The sequence below is a fragment of the Ailuropoda melanoleuca genome, chromosome 1, assembly GCF_002007445.2.
Source record: "Ailuropoda melanoleuca isolate Jingjing chromosome 1, ASM200744v2, whole genome shotgun sequence".
In the NCBI taxonomy this organism is placed as follows: Eukaryota; Metazoa; Chordata; class Mammalia; order Carnivora; family Ursidae; genus Ailuropoda; species Ailuropoda melanoleuca.
In genome coordinates, this window is record NC_048218.1 from 148,351,005 (window position 1) to 148,366,723 (window position 15,719).

General features: G+C 39.3%; 1 pseudogene; it reads right to left on the reverse strand.

Moving 5' to 3' along the window:
- Positions 1-3,463: 3,463 nt before the first annotated feature.
- On the reverse strand, positions 3,464-3,615 carry LOC117795605 (annotated as a pseudogene).
- Positions 3,616-15,719: the final 12,104 nt, after the last annotated feature.

Below are 15,719 nucleotides of genomic sequence, written 5' to 3' on the forward strand. Positions count from 1 at the left end.
GGGTTAGCCTTTGTCACACAAGTAACAGAATAAGTCAAAGCAGTGGGTCTACCTACCATCAAATAGGAGTGATAAGCTGTGACTGCAGCAGAGGGAAAATGAACATTAGTGTCAAATGTTATCTGTAGTTCTGAACCGGGGGGGCAGGTGCCTTATTGTTCAACCATTGAATGGGAGTGGATATTTCAGGAAGGGGGAAAAATCAGTGTATCAAGGCGTGCTTGTAGCATTATGAGTTTTTCTCTTAACTAAGATATTACTTAGAGAGTAGTGAGTCTGTGGAATAGATATTCTCATAGGGTGAAAACTATTATAACATAGATTTCTTTACTCTAAACCTGAGTATTGGCTCATAGACATTCAGTTCAGCATTTAGTTGGTGACAGATGGGTTTGGCTTGGGGATAGACATAATTTAGTCTGGGATTCCTGGTGATTTTCCCTTGATGGTCTTAGAATTTGTCTCTCAAACAGTCTCCCAGTTATAAGTGACCTATCCCATATCCCTTCTCTGAGTTTAAATATTACTTGATTGGTCATAGAAAGTTAGGAGAAATTCTTAATAATGAGCAGGAGGACATGTGGATGGGTTGATGTCTGCTGAGGATAAAAGAAACAGAGAAAAGATTATGATCCATTTGCTTTTCCTAGGAAAGTGAGGTTAGAGTAGATTGAAGCAAGATCTACCCATTTATTTTCCAGATGGCTTTATGCCATGTTGTGAGGAATTCAGTCAGCTTTATCGTTGAGAACCATATCCCTAAGCCAGTGGAATCACTGAAAATCCTCTCATCTTTTTTGGAATCAATATTAAAAAAGCCAAGAGACCCAGATACCATGTGCTTGTCTGCCCTTCAAAGCCAAAAATTCAGATTGGCATCCTGAGGAGTTAAGTCAAGGGGAACCAATCATGTGGTATATTTACATTTAGGGGTCAGACCTTGCATATTTCCAATCCAGCCAATTCACGTTGGTATGCACTTTCCCCCAGACATCTGTGGGCTTACCACTGTGCCAGTCATCAGTAAAGAGGTTAAGGCAAACAAATAAGACCTTATTTATCATAACAGGCTTTATAAACTTTTGGAACTTCAAGAGGTGGGTACAAGCTGAAAATGCGTATGAAATCAGGAAGGACTTAGGAAGAAAAGGAGCAATATTATATGCACACTAGCTTTATTAAGAAAAGGAAATAAATCTAGGGGTGTTTCAGAGTCAACATTCCCTCTTTTGAGATTGATATCAGGGAGGATGACCATATCTTTTCACAGATGACTTGATGATATAAGCTATTTGTCTGATCCAGAAAGACAATTCTTATACTTTCCAGCTCTTGCAATTGGAGTAGACACTGAGCAAGCCAAAACATCTGGGTCTGTTGTTTTTGGCTGTGTGGAATGGTGTCTTAGAGAGAGAAGATAGGGCCTAAGTTCTGAAGGCATTCTGGATGTGTTTCTTTCCTTTCTGGATGAAAGCCAAAGATGCTGCTAGACTGACAACTGAGTTCTCTTGGTAATCTTTCCCATTCTTCTTTAATGCAGGATTTATAAGACATTGCTCTTTGGGTCTAGGTGTCATTTTGGGATCATATCATGATAACTCTGTGTGTGTGCTGGGAGGGCAAAGTTGCAGAGCAATTACTCAGCTGTCTTGGGGAAAGAAGCAATTACCAGAACACGTTTTAGCCCTGCTTGTTAGAGTGAGTTTAATTTGGGCACAAGGAAAGCATTATCTTGGGCAGTGTCCCTTTTCGGAGGCTTAATTTAGTTTGTTCTTCCCTTTAATTGTGTGATTTCAGTATTTTAGCCACAATGCCTAGGCTGTAAGAACCTTTAAACAGCTCTTTATTATGAGGCAGGGCATAGGTTTTTGAAGAAGAATGAACAGGGACCTGCATAATTTATAGGAAAACTGCATGATAGACTTCTTCTTTACAAAGAACATTGGGGTTACATTGGCACAAGCCAAATACCTTTTAATGAATAGTCAGTAATCAGCAGCAGCTACAGTAAATGCTTGAATTTTTTTCTTTTATGTGCTATGAGTACATAAATTAAGCATCTGATTCCGATTGCTGTCATGAATGCACACGCCTATTGCTACCCACCCGCACTGCTCAGATCCCTTGCATCAGCTTATGCTCAGTTTAGAGCAGTGTGAAAAATGGAGGGCAGATCTCTTTTAATATTTTCAATTTCCATCCACTTTAAATGCTATAATGGAAAAAGAATGTTGACAATACACTCCACTTTCTTTTTTGGATCTAGATCACAGTTTGCGTTTTAAGACTGCAGTATTATGTTCTAGAATATTAGAAAAAGAGTTTATATTCTTTTTTTTATATATTCAAGAGCCATTAACATAAATTGAATTGCCAAGGTGTCTTTTTTTTTTAAATCAAAGCTTTATCTAAATTGTAAGCTTTAAATTTGCTCATTTCTCTAAGATTTTGCACATGTTATTTTCATCACTTGGAATGTATCCTCCTTTTTTATATTCTCTGCTTCTCAGTATTTCTAATTTTAACAAAACCCCAAACAAATGCTTCAGGAAATTATTCTTTTCTAATGTCATCTACAGCCCATCCTGTTCACTTATCTCTCAGTGGTTCCTTAGCCTCTGTGAAGTTAATGTGAACAGATGGTTATTAATTTATAACCAGGATCCTTTCTAAAGGTTTAGAATATTTAAAAAAATCTGTACATATTTTCTAATTTCAACAATATTATAGTTGGTTGGTTCCAGGCCAAGCAACGAAGTCTGTTTATCCCAAAGTATGGATTAAGTACAAATATTTAAAAAGCAGCATCAGAACATATTATTGTAATTTTGACAATAAGATAAGATATTAGAGCTTCATATGTGCCAGGTACTGTTTTAAGTCCCTCACAAGTACTGATTCATTTACTTTTCACAATATTCCTGTAAGGTAAATAGTATGATTTTGTCTATTCTACAGAGTTAGAAACTGAGGTACAAGGAGGTGTAAGTAACTTCTCAAATTTGCTGAGCTAAGTGGTAGAGCTCAGGAGCTTAACACAAAATCCTATGATTTTAACAGCAGTGTTAACGGTTTTTAAATTTTTTTGACTTTGGTAATAGAAGTATAGAAGAAAAAAAGCCTATAAGATAACTTTAGTAAGTATATTCAGAAGATAACTCTGGGACCTGTTAATACTTTTTAAATAACAAGAAGGAAGAAAAAACTTCATAAATGTGGGATATGTTAGTTTCCTCAAAGGCCCACTAGGTGGCAGTGTTGTATGCTACAGCTTTGTGGCTTAGTCGGCTTAACCCAGGGCCTGGGGTTTGTAGGGGGAAGTGAAAGTGAGAAATACGTGTGGAGTGTTTATTGTTCAGTTGTCATAATTTGGAGAATGCCTTATTAATGGTTGTCACTTGCTGTTATCCTTAACTTTTTTGAGCTTATGTTTTCCCTTAACCCAGTAAATTACAGTATTTAGGACAGAGAATATTTTGTCTTTCCACAGCTCCTGCAGTTGAGTTTCTCATATTTGGAAAATGGCAGAAGTCATTCCTACAGAGTGCAGAAGCTAAACCTTGCCATGGGAGAAACACCTTCCTGATCAAGGTATTTCCTCAGCCAAGTAAGTTTCTTACTCCATCTCAAATAGCAATCTGAACATCATAGCCACTCAGTATGTTGAATACATGTCATACAGCATTTGGAATCTTGATTTTTACATAAGCACAGTGATTTTGTAGTTTAAGTTTGAAAAGTATCCATTTGTCATTCCATCAGCCAAAGAAAGTGACTTTTGCTGCTCTTTTGTATTTCATTGTTATTGCCTGAGGAGGGAGCAACATTGAATGGAGGAAACCCAAGAGAAGATTTGGGTAGAATGTAAACACCGTGGTGAAGTGAAGTGTTTAGCTTTGCATTAGGTAAGCAGAATTTCAGCAAGTCAGGATCAGCAAATTTGTGCGATGTTCTGGTAAGCCACTTCCCTTCTGCAGCCCACTCATTAATTTTCGGAAGCCTGACAGAATGGCTAAAAGGATGATCAATTTCAAGTGTCACTCCTGGTGTGCTTTTAGCCTTATGTAAAAGGAGTTCCTGACAAGTAACCCTGTTAGTGCCCTCAAAATGTCTTGTATTATTAAATATTGGAAGTAAGCTGAAATAATGAAACTAGCTTTTTTTTGGTCACCAGAGTGGATGGTTTAGGAGATGATGAGATTATTGTCTATTACCATTAGGTGGGCTTACTTAAGCACTCAAACCAGCAAAACCTTGAGAGAAATGGACATATTTCAGGAGAACTACTTTTCTTTGATGAATTTGTTTGGAGCAAATGGAATATCTCTAGTCATTTTCCAAGTGATTGCATAACATTGTTACCTAGTAGATAAAATCCTCTCTTTCTTCCTCCTCCTCCCTATCCATTTTAATTCTAATATTTTGCTTTAATCCAGGGTGGGTAACTGGTGTCACTGGAGCCCCTGAGCTGTCCCTGAGGGAGTTGTAGGTGGCATTGGAGGTGTCTCTCTACCAGAAGGACAGTGTCTTTCTCTCCTTGTGTTTGCTTCTGTCTTTCTCCTTACTCAGGTATTTTTTCCCTTCTTTCCTGGATGTCACATTTTTCTCCTTTTCCTTTTGATAACACCTTCTATCCTTAAATCTTTACGCCAAATCATAGGCAACGTTGGCCATTTGGATACCTGTTGGCACTAAACCATTTGCTGATCTTGATCTTAATTACTTTTATATTCTAATATTTGGTGAACTGATTTTATTTCCAATGTGCTTGGTGAAGAAAGCGGAGAAAGTTATTATAGAACGCAGGTGCAGAATCTCTACTGCAAAGATGTGGAAGATCCTAAGAAAGATACAGCCTTATGGTCAGACAAACATTGCATGGCCCTGTATGTGGGTAGGTAGTGGCAGACATAAGTGCCTGCCCACAGGGGCCAGGTGGTTAAAGCAAGTAAGTGGCATAGACCTTGTAAGAATGGAGAAGAATGAAAGAGCATGTAGGCCATTCAAAGCAGGGCAGCTGCTGCTCAACTCCATGGCTTCTGCCATTAACAACATGCATGCAATCTACAGGACTTTAACTTGGAGCGATGCTAATATATATATACCAGGACAGTATGCCCACTACATATATGTATATATATCTTTCTTTCTTTCTTCCCCAGGAATATATATTCCTGGGGAAGAAAAAGAAAGAAAGAAAGAAAGAAAGAAAGAAAGAAAGAAAGAAAGAAAGAAAGAAAGAAAGAAATATATATTCCTGGGGAAGAAAGAAAGAAAGATAGGGAGAAGAAAAGAAAGAAAAGAAAAAAAGAAAAAAAAGAAAAGGAAAAGAAAAAGGTGTTTTCAGGCCCAGAGTACCATAGGCAGCTTATTCGTAACTCCTGCCATAAATACCATGAGTTCTGGAGATAGAATATTGTAATTTTATTACACCTGGGAATCTTAATGTTACCACAGTGTTCCGGCAGAAGTTTGAGCACAGTTTTCTAGATGAATGTTCATCCACTCAATTAAAACTCTGCAACTTATCAGAATGTGAAATTCCGAACTAAGACTGGAAACAATAAACTGACTAATTAAACAACATCACCTACTGTTAAAATACTAAGAGTTATTAATTTATAAAGCTAATTGGATTGGAATCCAGCTAAACTCAAGCCAGAGTTACATTCTTTTTTTAATATTTTTTTATTATATTATGTTAGTCACCATACAGTACATCCCTGGTTTTTGATGTAAAGTTCGATGATTCATTAGTTGCATATAACACCCAGTGCACCATGCAATACGTGCCCTCCCCACCACCCATCACCNCTCCCCACCACCCATCACCAGCCTATTCCATTACCCAACCCCTCCCCTCTGAAGCCCTCAGTTTGTTTCTCAGATTGCTCCTTTATTTTAGAAAATATCAAAGACCACGAGATGATATTTTTATGGTGACAGTTCTTAACAATCCATTCAGGTCTTCAATAGAAGCCTTTATTAGAATAATGGTATTTGAAAGACTTAAGTGTAACAGACCAACTTTATGGAATTGACTCAGAGTGCATTAGAGAAGGAATTTATAAAAGACTTTTAAAAACACAGCCTTATTGAACTACCCTATGATCCAGCCATTGCACTACTGGGTGTTTATCCCAAAGATACAGATGTAGTGAAGAGAAGGGCCATATGCACCCCAATGTTCATAGCAGCATTGCCCACAATAGCTAAATCGTGGAAGGAGCCGAGATGCCCTTCAACAGATGACTGGATTAAGAAGCTGTGGTCCATATATACAATGGAATATTACTCAGCTATCAGAAAGAACGAATTCTCAACATTTGCTGCAACATGGACGGCACTGGAGGAGATAATGCTAAGTGAAATAAGTCAAGCAGAGAAAGACAATTATCATATGATTTCTCTCATCTATGGAACATAAGAACTAGGATGATCGGTAGGGGAAGAAAGGGATAAAGAAAAGGGGGGTAATCAGAAGGGGGAATGAAACATGAGAGACTATGGACTATTAGAAACAAACTGAAGACTTCAGAGGGGAGGGGGGTGGGGGAATGGGATAGGCTGGTGATGGGTAGTAAGGAGGGCACGTATTGCATGGTGCACTGGGTGTTATACGCAACTAATGAAGCATCGAACTTTACATCGGAATCTGGGGATGTACTGTATGGTGATTAACATAATATAATAAAAAATCATTAAAAAAATAAAAAATAAAAACATAGCCTTTATTCCATATATACTAATATCTAATAGTCTCATAATAATGTTTTTTTTTAAATTTTGTTTTCTGCAATGTTGTCTGAAATACAGATTTGACAAACTGAGTTGTTTTCAATACTTTGAAGCAGTTAAGAATTATTTCCTTTGTCTTAATAGAGCTGTCAGGCTGTTTATAATCATGTTGGCTTTGATGTCTATCAAGAATTGACACACAAAGAGAAGGTTGGGAGGCCTGTTTGACATGACACTCCTCCATAGATGTAAAGTGACTGACTTACCCAAGTGGAAGAGCGTGTAGAGACAGTGTGACATGAAGTAAAGGATGCTTGGTCTTCTAGTCCGAATGCCCATGGATATTTGGGCATTGCACTGTGAACACTTCCTCTCAGATGTTTGTCTTCAAGGAGGGTCTTAGGGTGCAGGGGCTCTTCCTTTCATAACCTATGTTACGATAACCTCAAACAGACCGGTGAGTCATTTCAGTTTTCCTCTTTGGTAAGTTTCCTCTAGCTGTTACCCAGCCTCCTGAAACTGTGCGGACTGCTGAGTTTCTTGGGAGTTCTGAGCACACCCTGGGTCCCGTGTTCCTAACAGGAAGGGTCAGCTGCAGCTTAATCCCCAATAAGCATTGTCAGAATGCTAATCCCCAACCACTGTGGGCTCTCAGCAAAATTAAATAACTCCCAGGAGCAGTGCTGAGCCCTTACACAGGACTCTGGAGGCCTGTAGGTGTCAATATTAGTCTCTTGTGGCAGCTGGCTGGGGAATCCTGAAACCACCTGCCTTTTGGCCACAGCTGTGAGGAGCCAGGCTATATGGGATGTCCCCACTTTCCAGCTCACCGCTGCTACTGGCCTTGAGCAGATGCCTCTCAGAACGGGTGACTTTTACCCCCTTGGGCTCTGTCAGTCATGCATTCCACCTAGTGACCTTTCCTTCATGTCTTTTTACTCGGTGCCCATTTCCGGGTGCAAACAGTGTCTTATTATCAGTTCCCGTGCTTTGTGTTTTGCCAGCCTTGTGTCAGGCTACAGTCTGTCAGCAGCCTGTCACCTGCAGTTCAAAACCAACACTCCTGCTCATTTTGCCTGCACACATCTCTCTGTCTGCCAGTGGATGGAGGCTCAGTGCCACGCTCAAGGTGCCATTGTGTGGCGCAAAGGGAGACAGGGTTAGAAGAGCCTCTGAACTCAATCCCTGTCAAAGATTATGTCTTGATGATGCAGTGTCATCCAGGCTTTGCTATTTGGCTTGTAGTTTTTCCCTACATGCCTCTCACCCTTCTTGTCACTTATCCACATGCCCACCAGAGAGAACCGTGCTAACTATGAAGTGGGATTTTAATTTGAGCAACTGTAGGACTTGAAAGGTGAAGGTCAGGGGCAATACCGATGCAGTGAGTGGGAGGAATAAGCAATTGCAATTCAGTTGCCACCCATACACCCCGCAATTCAGTTGCCACCCATACACCTCTGTGGGGAAGATGATAAACAATTGGCTTGGGAGAAACAGTTATAAGGCTCCTTTAAGGGTTTATACAAGAGAAGAAATAATCTATTTTGTTTTGGGTAAGGCACATTGCTTCTGAAGCTGGTTGGTCTTGTCATTTGACTATACTTTCTTCTCTTCAAATGTTTCATCTCTCTCTCTCTTTTTTCTTACTAGATGTAGAAACCTACTTCCTACCTTAATGGCACTGAATTGAGTAAAGCTGCATTTCCCTGACAGTAAAAAAGTATGCAGCATAGCATGTTGCAAGCCAATATGTGTGTGATATGCATATTTTTCATCCCTGGACTTCTCTTTCTGTGAGCAATGAGTGAACACACACACACACACACACAACTCCATAACAATCTCTTTGTCATATCTGCCTAGACAGGTAATGTCTTATGTAAATAAAGTCTCTAATTAATTTTTATGACCTACACAGGCTTCTGCAATTCTTTTCCTCAGCACCATTGTGTACAGAGTTAACACATTATTAAAGTTCTTTTAATAATTTTTATTCTTTAATCTGCTATCCTATTTCCAATCTGTAACACTTTAAAAATCTATTTTTTTTCTTTTGAAACCTTTTTTCCACTTAAACTGAAAAATTTTATAATTAGGTGGTGGGATAAAGTCAGTAAAATAAAAAAGAATCTCTCAAGATTTAACTTCCTATGTGCTATCTTTGAATAGCGATTTGCAAGGTGCCTGAGAATGCATGGCCTAAGAAGTTGTTTGGACTGCACTTTTCTCAATAATTGAAGTAATAGTTCATGTGTGGACGCAGATTTTAAAGTTCTGTAATAGTTCCCATTTGTTCATATTTTTATCTTTGCTGCCAGCATCTGCTTTATTTCTGACTGCATTTGTAAGTATTCTCTAGAAGCTGTATGAGAATATAACCTTCTCTCTTCCAGAGGACAAGAAAATGCTAACAGATGAGACTCTAACGGGGTCTTTTTGCATCTTCCCATTTTCCTACCAAACTGTGCATTTTATCCTGTTTCAGTGTTATGATTCACACGGAGTAAGGACACAGTTTCATTAGTATTACATCAGCCAGGTATGTACACCAACAGGCATGTGCTTTTTACACCTAGAGGAATTCTCAATGCTCATTGTAGAGAATGTCTTTTTAAAATTTCCTGGTAGTAGGATTTTTATTATATTTTAGTCTGGAAACACAAGCATTCCTCCGGGTTCTTCTTTTGCGTGTGCAGCCAAAGCAAGTCTCTAGAAGTCAGAAGCTGTGTCTTCCCTTGGCTTTGTTATGGGTAAATTGTGGAGGTTTCTCGTTACAGATTGGGCACTTGGCGTCATCTATACAGATACTGAATATTACTCAGCTATCAGACCTTTCCACTTAGTTACAGGATGTGTTTCCAAAGACAAATTAAATCTTTTCCACTGAGAGCAGAGAGATCTTTTTCTTCCCCCGAGGCAGAGAAGATCTAGTTAGCTTATGTTAATAACAGAATCCCCCATGTTATGGCATGACTTTCTCACTGTGTATCTTCTGAAATACTGCTCACATGACTGGGTATAATCGGGAAGTGTGTGGTATGCTTAAATAGCCCTAATTTTTGTTGAGGCAGCTTGGAGCCAGAAGCTTCAGAAAATATGTGTAAGAATCTCTCCTATTTCTGTTATTTTAATTAAACAGTTTGATATGCACATTTCCCCAGAATTTGATACCATACTCCACCCTCTAAATATCCACTAAATATTCTGTTTTGTAAGTACATTGACTTCTCATAATTGACCAGAAATTCTAGGTGAATTCTACACCAGTTGTCAGGAGAATAGTTTAGTTACAGCATCCAGAGGGTGAGGTTGAAGCAAGGTCAAATTAGAGGGAAAGACCTGGTGTGATCATCCCCATACGTGTCTTAGGTTGGGTGCCCCAGCAGCAGACCCCTGAGATGAGGATCAGTGTATGAGTGATTTGCTAAAGAAACGTGCCCTGAAAATTGGACAGCTACATGCAAAAGAATGAAACTTGACCACTCTCTCACACCATACACAAAAATAAACTCCAAATGGATGAAAGACCTCAATGTGAGACAGGAATCCATCAAAATTCTAGAGGAGAACATAGGCAACAACCTCTACGACATTGGCCGGAGCAACCTTTTTCACGACACATCGCCAAAGGCAAGAGAAATAAAAGATAAAATGAACTTATGGGACTTTATCAGGATAAAGAGCTTCTGCACAGCCAAGGAAACAGTCAAAAAAACTAAGAGACAGCCCACAGAATGGGAGAATATATTTGCAAAGGACACCACAGATAAAGGACTGGTATCCAAGATCTACAAAGAACTTCTCAAACTCAATACACGAGAAACAAATAAACAAATCATAAAATGGGCAGAAGATATGAACAGACACTTTTCCAATGAAGACATACAAATGGCTAACAGACACATGAAAAAATGTTCAAAATCATTAGCCATCAGGGAAATTCAAATCAAAACCACACTGAGATACCACCTTACGCCAGTTAGAATGGCAAAGATAGACAAGGCAAGAAACAACAATTGTTGGAGAGGATGTGGAGAAAGGGGATCCCTCCTACATTGTTGGTGGGAATGCAAGTTGGTACAGCCACTCTGGAAAACAGTGTGGAGGTCCCTTAAAAAGTTAAAAATTGAACTACCCTATGACCCAGCCATTGCACTACTGGGTGTTTACCCCAAAGATACAGACGTAGTAAAGAGAAGGGCCATATGCACCCCAATGTTCATAGCTGCATTGTCCACAATAGCCAAATCATGGANCTGGTGATGGGTAGTAAGGAGGGCACGTATTGCATGGTGCACTGGGTGTTATATGCAACTAATGAATCATTGAGCTTTACATTGGAATCCGGGGTGTACTGTATGGTGACTAACATAATATAATAAAAAAATCATTAAAAAAAAAAAAGAAATGCGCCCTGGACAAGCACAAAGGAATGATGGAACCAAGGGTGTGATTCCATGCTAAGATTCAGAGGAGACTGACTTTGGGTTACCCCACAGGCAAATACTTGAGACAAGAAAACTGGGCTTTTCTTTCTTTTCTTTTTTTTTTTAAATTTTATTTATTCATTAACTTTTTTTTTAAAGATTTTATTTATTTATTTGACAGGGATAGAGACAGCCAGTGAGAGAGGGAACACAAACAGGGGGAGTGGGAGAGGAAGAAGCAGGCTCCCAGCAGAGGAGCCTGATGCGGGGCTCAATCCCAGAACGCTGGGATCACACCCTGAGCCAAGGCAGATGCTTAACAACTGCACCACCCAGGCGCCCCGAAAACTGGGCTTTTCTAGTCCTGCATTCCATGAGTCACTAGCTAAATGCTCTGAGGGTGAAGCAAGCTGACCTAGTAGCTTGAGGTATGTATTCCGTAGAAGAATAATAAGTGTTATCCATTGAAGGTTAACGCCCACTGCAGCCAGAAGAGTCCACAGAAACAGCAAGGGGCAAGTGGGCAGAGCATGGCAAAACCACATGCTATAACTCCTGTGAGGGTTGGTTTGGGCTTCATAGTATCACTTGGGTGTTTCCTCAAAGGTGAATTATTTTCCCTTTAGTTAAGCCTACTAGGATGCTAGTCCATTAGCAAGAAGCTTGAATGCTAAATAGGAGGGATATTCTGGAGCTCACTTCAATCTACTTGCAAGAGCTGATTGTGCACATCTCACATCTCTTCCTAACTCTTTGTACAGGGATGCATGGGTGACTTGTCATCAGCTATGGTGGGAGTGTTCCCATATGGAAATTTGAAATTGCTGCAGATTAGGGCTTTAATCGGGGGCGCGGGGGGCGGGGGGAGGCGGCAGGTAGGGAGGGAAGCTGGTAGTTACAGTGATTACCATAATACTGCCCTGTTGCCAGGCAAAAATGTTAATAGAAGATATTATTAAAAGTGAACATTTATTCTATTAAATACACTAATGTGCCTATTAAATTATGTATGTGAAAGCCTTCTTAAGCATGAAGTGCTATATAAGTGTAATTCTTGAAATCACCTGTTACTACATACGAGACATATCACATTTCTCCCCAGTGCAACTAAACTGGCAAAATACTGTAAAAATAATTGTGAAAAGGTGATTCTTTAGTTGTTCTGATATACTGTCACTGCTATTAGGCTAGAGTGATCCCAGAAGAGAGTTTAGTTATCGCTTTCTTCTTTTTTTATTTCCTTTCCCCGAGATGCCTGGTTAATTGCATTATGACTCATGTCTTATATTTTACTTCTCTCATAGGTAGATATAAAATGTTTTATTGGGAGAGGTCACCACATAAATGTGTAATACTCTCTTTCCTGGTGGATATTGTGAGGAAAATAGACTAGTCCAATAGAAAGAAGTCCCAACAAAAAAACGAAGAATTTCCAGCCTGCCTGAATATTTTAAAGGAACCTCTTCTAACTTTTAAAAACCCAGCAACAATTTTTTTAAAAGTGCCTTGTTATGACACCTTGTTTGAGCGATGGGGAGGGGAGTTACTTCAGTTCATTTAGCAGCCCCTAACATGCCGTGACTAGTACCTAGGCCCTGGGGAATGCACTGAAGAAAACTGCCCTGAAAAGATTGATTCACCCCCTCTCCCATTCCAGAAAGTCAACAAGTCCTATTTGATAGCTGATATTTTGAAAGCTCAAGAATGGTAGACAGAATCATGCCCTCCCTCCTAAAAGATGTTCATGTCCTAATTCCTGAAACCCGTGAACATGTTACATAGCCAAAGGGGCTTTGCAGATAAGATTAAGCCAAGAATTTTGAGATGGGGAGATTATTCTGGATCATCTGGATTGGCCTAATGTAATTACAAACGTCCTTATAAGAGAGAGGCAGAAGGGTCAGTCAGAGAAGGTGTAATGATGGAAGCAGAGGTCTGACTGATTGGAAGGGGTGTTGAGCCAAGGAATGAGGTAGCCTGTAGAAGGTGGAAAAAACAAGGAAGGAGATTCTCCCCCAGAGCGTCCAGAGTGAGCACAGCCTGGCCAACATCTGTTTTAGACTACTGACCTTCATTCAGAACTGCAAGATAATAAATTTGTGTTGTTTTAAGCACTAAGTTCGTCATACTTTGTTATAGCAGCAATGGGAAACAGACACACCAAGGTTCTAGGCTCTAGTCTCTCCTCCAAAGGTACCCCTTAGACCTCCTTTGCCATAGTGCTGTTTAGTGATTCCCGTGAGCTAAGCAGGGCCAGTAATAAATGCAGCTCCCAAGAGGGATGCTGCATGTGACTTTTAGTGAGCTTAAAAAACTTTTCTGCAGTGATTCATTTATCCCAACAGATTTTTTTATTAGAAAGGATTTTATTCTAACTTAGCACACAAAAGCATTAATAGTTTCTAGTATATGAAGTCTTTTCAAATTTTATTATCTTCCTGCTAACCTGATTTTTACAAGATAAGCATTTTCTATTATAAATGAATTAGGTATTCATTATAGAAAATTGGAAATAGAAGGAAAAAGAAAAAGCATCCATTTTCCCATTATCAGAGAAGACCATTCAACATTTTTCTTCCAATGTTTTATGCACAGTTTTTATATTTATTGGACTTTCTTATGTAATAACGTTTTGTATCCTGCTATTTTCACTTAATACCATATAAATATTCACTGTACACTTGTGAACTTATTGTAACTATAATTTTTTCTGTTCTCCAATTTGGATTCTTGAATAAACCCAAACCCAGTGAGGGTTCTTGAATGCAAATAAAAAAAAAATCAACTCTGGCTAATGGAAACAGAAGAGCATATATTGAAAGGGTATTTGGGTGACTTATGGAACTAATGGGCAGACTGGAGAATCAAGGGCGATGAGATGTAGCCAAGATCATGCTGCTCAGGACACTAGGATCCTGGTCATGGGACTCTCACTTCTGCCTGTGCCATCTTTCACTGTTGCCTCCAATACACAAAAAGGCCCGAGAAGCATCGTGCCAGTCTTTGTGGTAGGAGGCTACCTGCATAACATAGTAACCTTGGAGAGAATATTCTGACATTGTCCCCCATAAAATTCCATAAACAGTCCAGTTTCTATATTTTTAAGTGATTTATATGCCACTTAGTGATATGTAGGTGTCTTCCCAAGGTTTCTAGGATAACTTTTACTTTGATTTCCAAATCATATCAAGACATCATCCATACAAGGGGCAAATATGATGTCTTGTGGAGGGGTGTGACGTTCAAAAATTTGTTTTGTACCAGATTGTAGCATGGAGCTAGAGAGATCATAAGAATCTGAGGTGGGTTAGATAGTAAAAATATACCATGTTCCTTGCCAGATTATAGCAAACTGCTCTGGACTTTTCTGCTTTTAGTGAGAGAGAGAGAGAAAAGCAGTTTTTTAAAAATTAAAAGCTACAAAGTAGATACCCAAATCTGTGTTTATTTGCTTCAGGAAGGACAGCACATCTGGAAAAGCAGCTTCACATAGAGCAACCAACTGATGAGGTGAACGTGTCATCACTACCTTAAATTCCCTAAGACCCTCATGTCTTCTGCACAGACTAAACTGGAAGTTAAATGGAATTTTCCATGTATTTGTTCCACAAATATGTATTAAGTACCTACTGAATGCCAGGTCTATGACACACCTCTGAGATACGTAAATAAACCAAACAGTCAAAGGTTCCTGCCATCATGTAGCTTATATTCTCGAGGGAATCACCTCATCTGCATTTTTCTGGTTTGGAGGAAGACACTCATCCCAGAGATTTACTATTTGGGCAGAGAGGGAGGATGCCAGGAGCATCTGGGTAGCCCCTCTTGCTCTCCTGGCACTTTCTATACCTGTCTTCAACTTTGATACCACCTTGAGGGACATTTTGAAAATTTGTGGGTACATTTTTGATTGCTACAATGATTGATCAGTGCCCACAGATTTTAGTGGACCAGTACCAGAAATGTTAGTCACCCTGCAGTGAGCAGGGCAGACCTCCACAAGATAAGATTGTCCTACTCCTGCACAAGTTGCAAATGATGCTCCAGATATTCTATAGCCTAAACTAATTACATCCTTCACGAAAATACTAATTATGTTTGGACAGTTTTGATACTCCTTGAACTTTCAGGAGTGTAAATTGAGAGTTGGTTTTTCTTTCTTTCTTTGGGACTTTTTAAGGCTTGCACCCAATTTTTCAAAATCACATCAACAGTGGCAATGCTGCTTCTGTCCCTTGAGTTACAAACATGACCCACATATGTCAGTCTTCATTCACAGGGATTCTATGTACGGGGCAAGCATCTGACTAACTCATTTTGACTTCTGATGCAATCACGGAATTGCATAATTATAAATTAATTTCCTTTTATTTCTTCTTCATATTACAGGTGGGTCGTTCTGTTGTTCTGTTTAAAAGTATGTGTGTAGATTGGTTATATTTATCAATTTCATTCCAGGAAAGTAAAACAGGCTTTTAAAAATGGTTCTCAGGTTTTATTGACTTGAGATTGACCACTTTTTTGGTTCCACAAATCAAGGAGCCAGGAAGG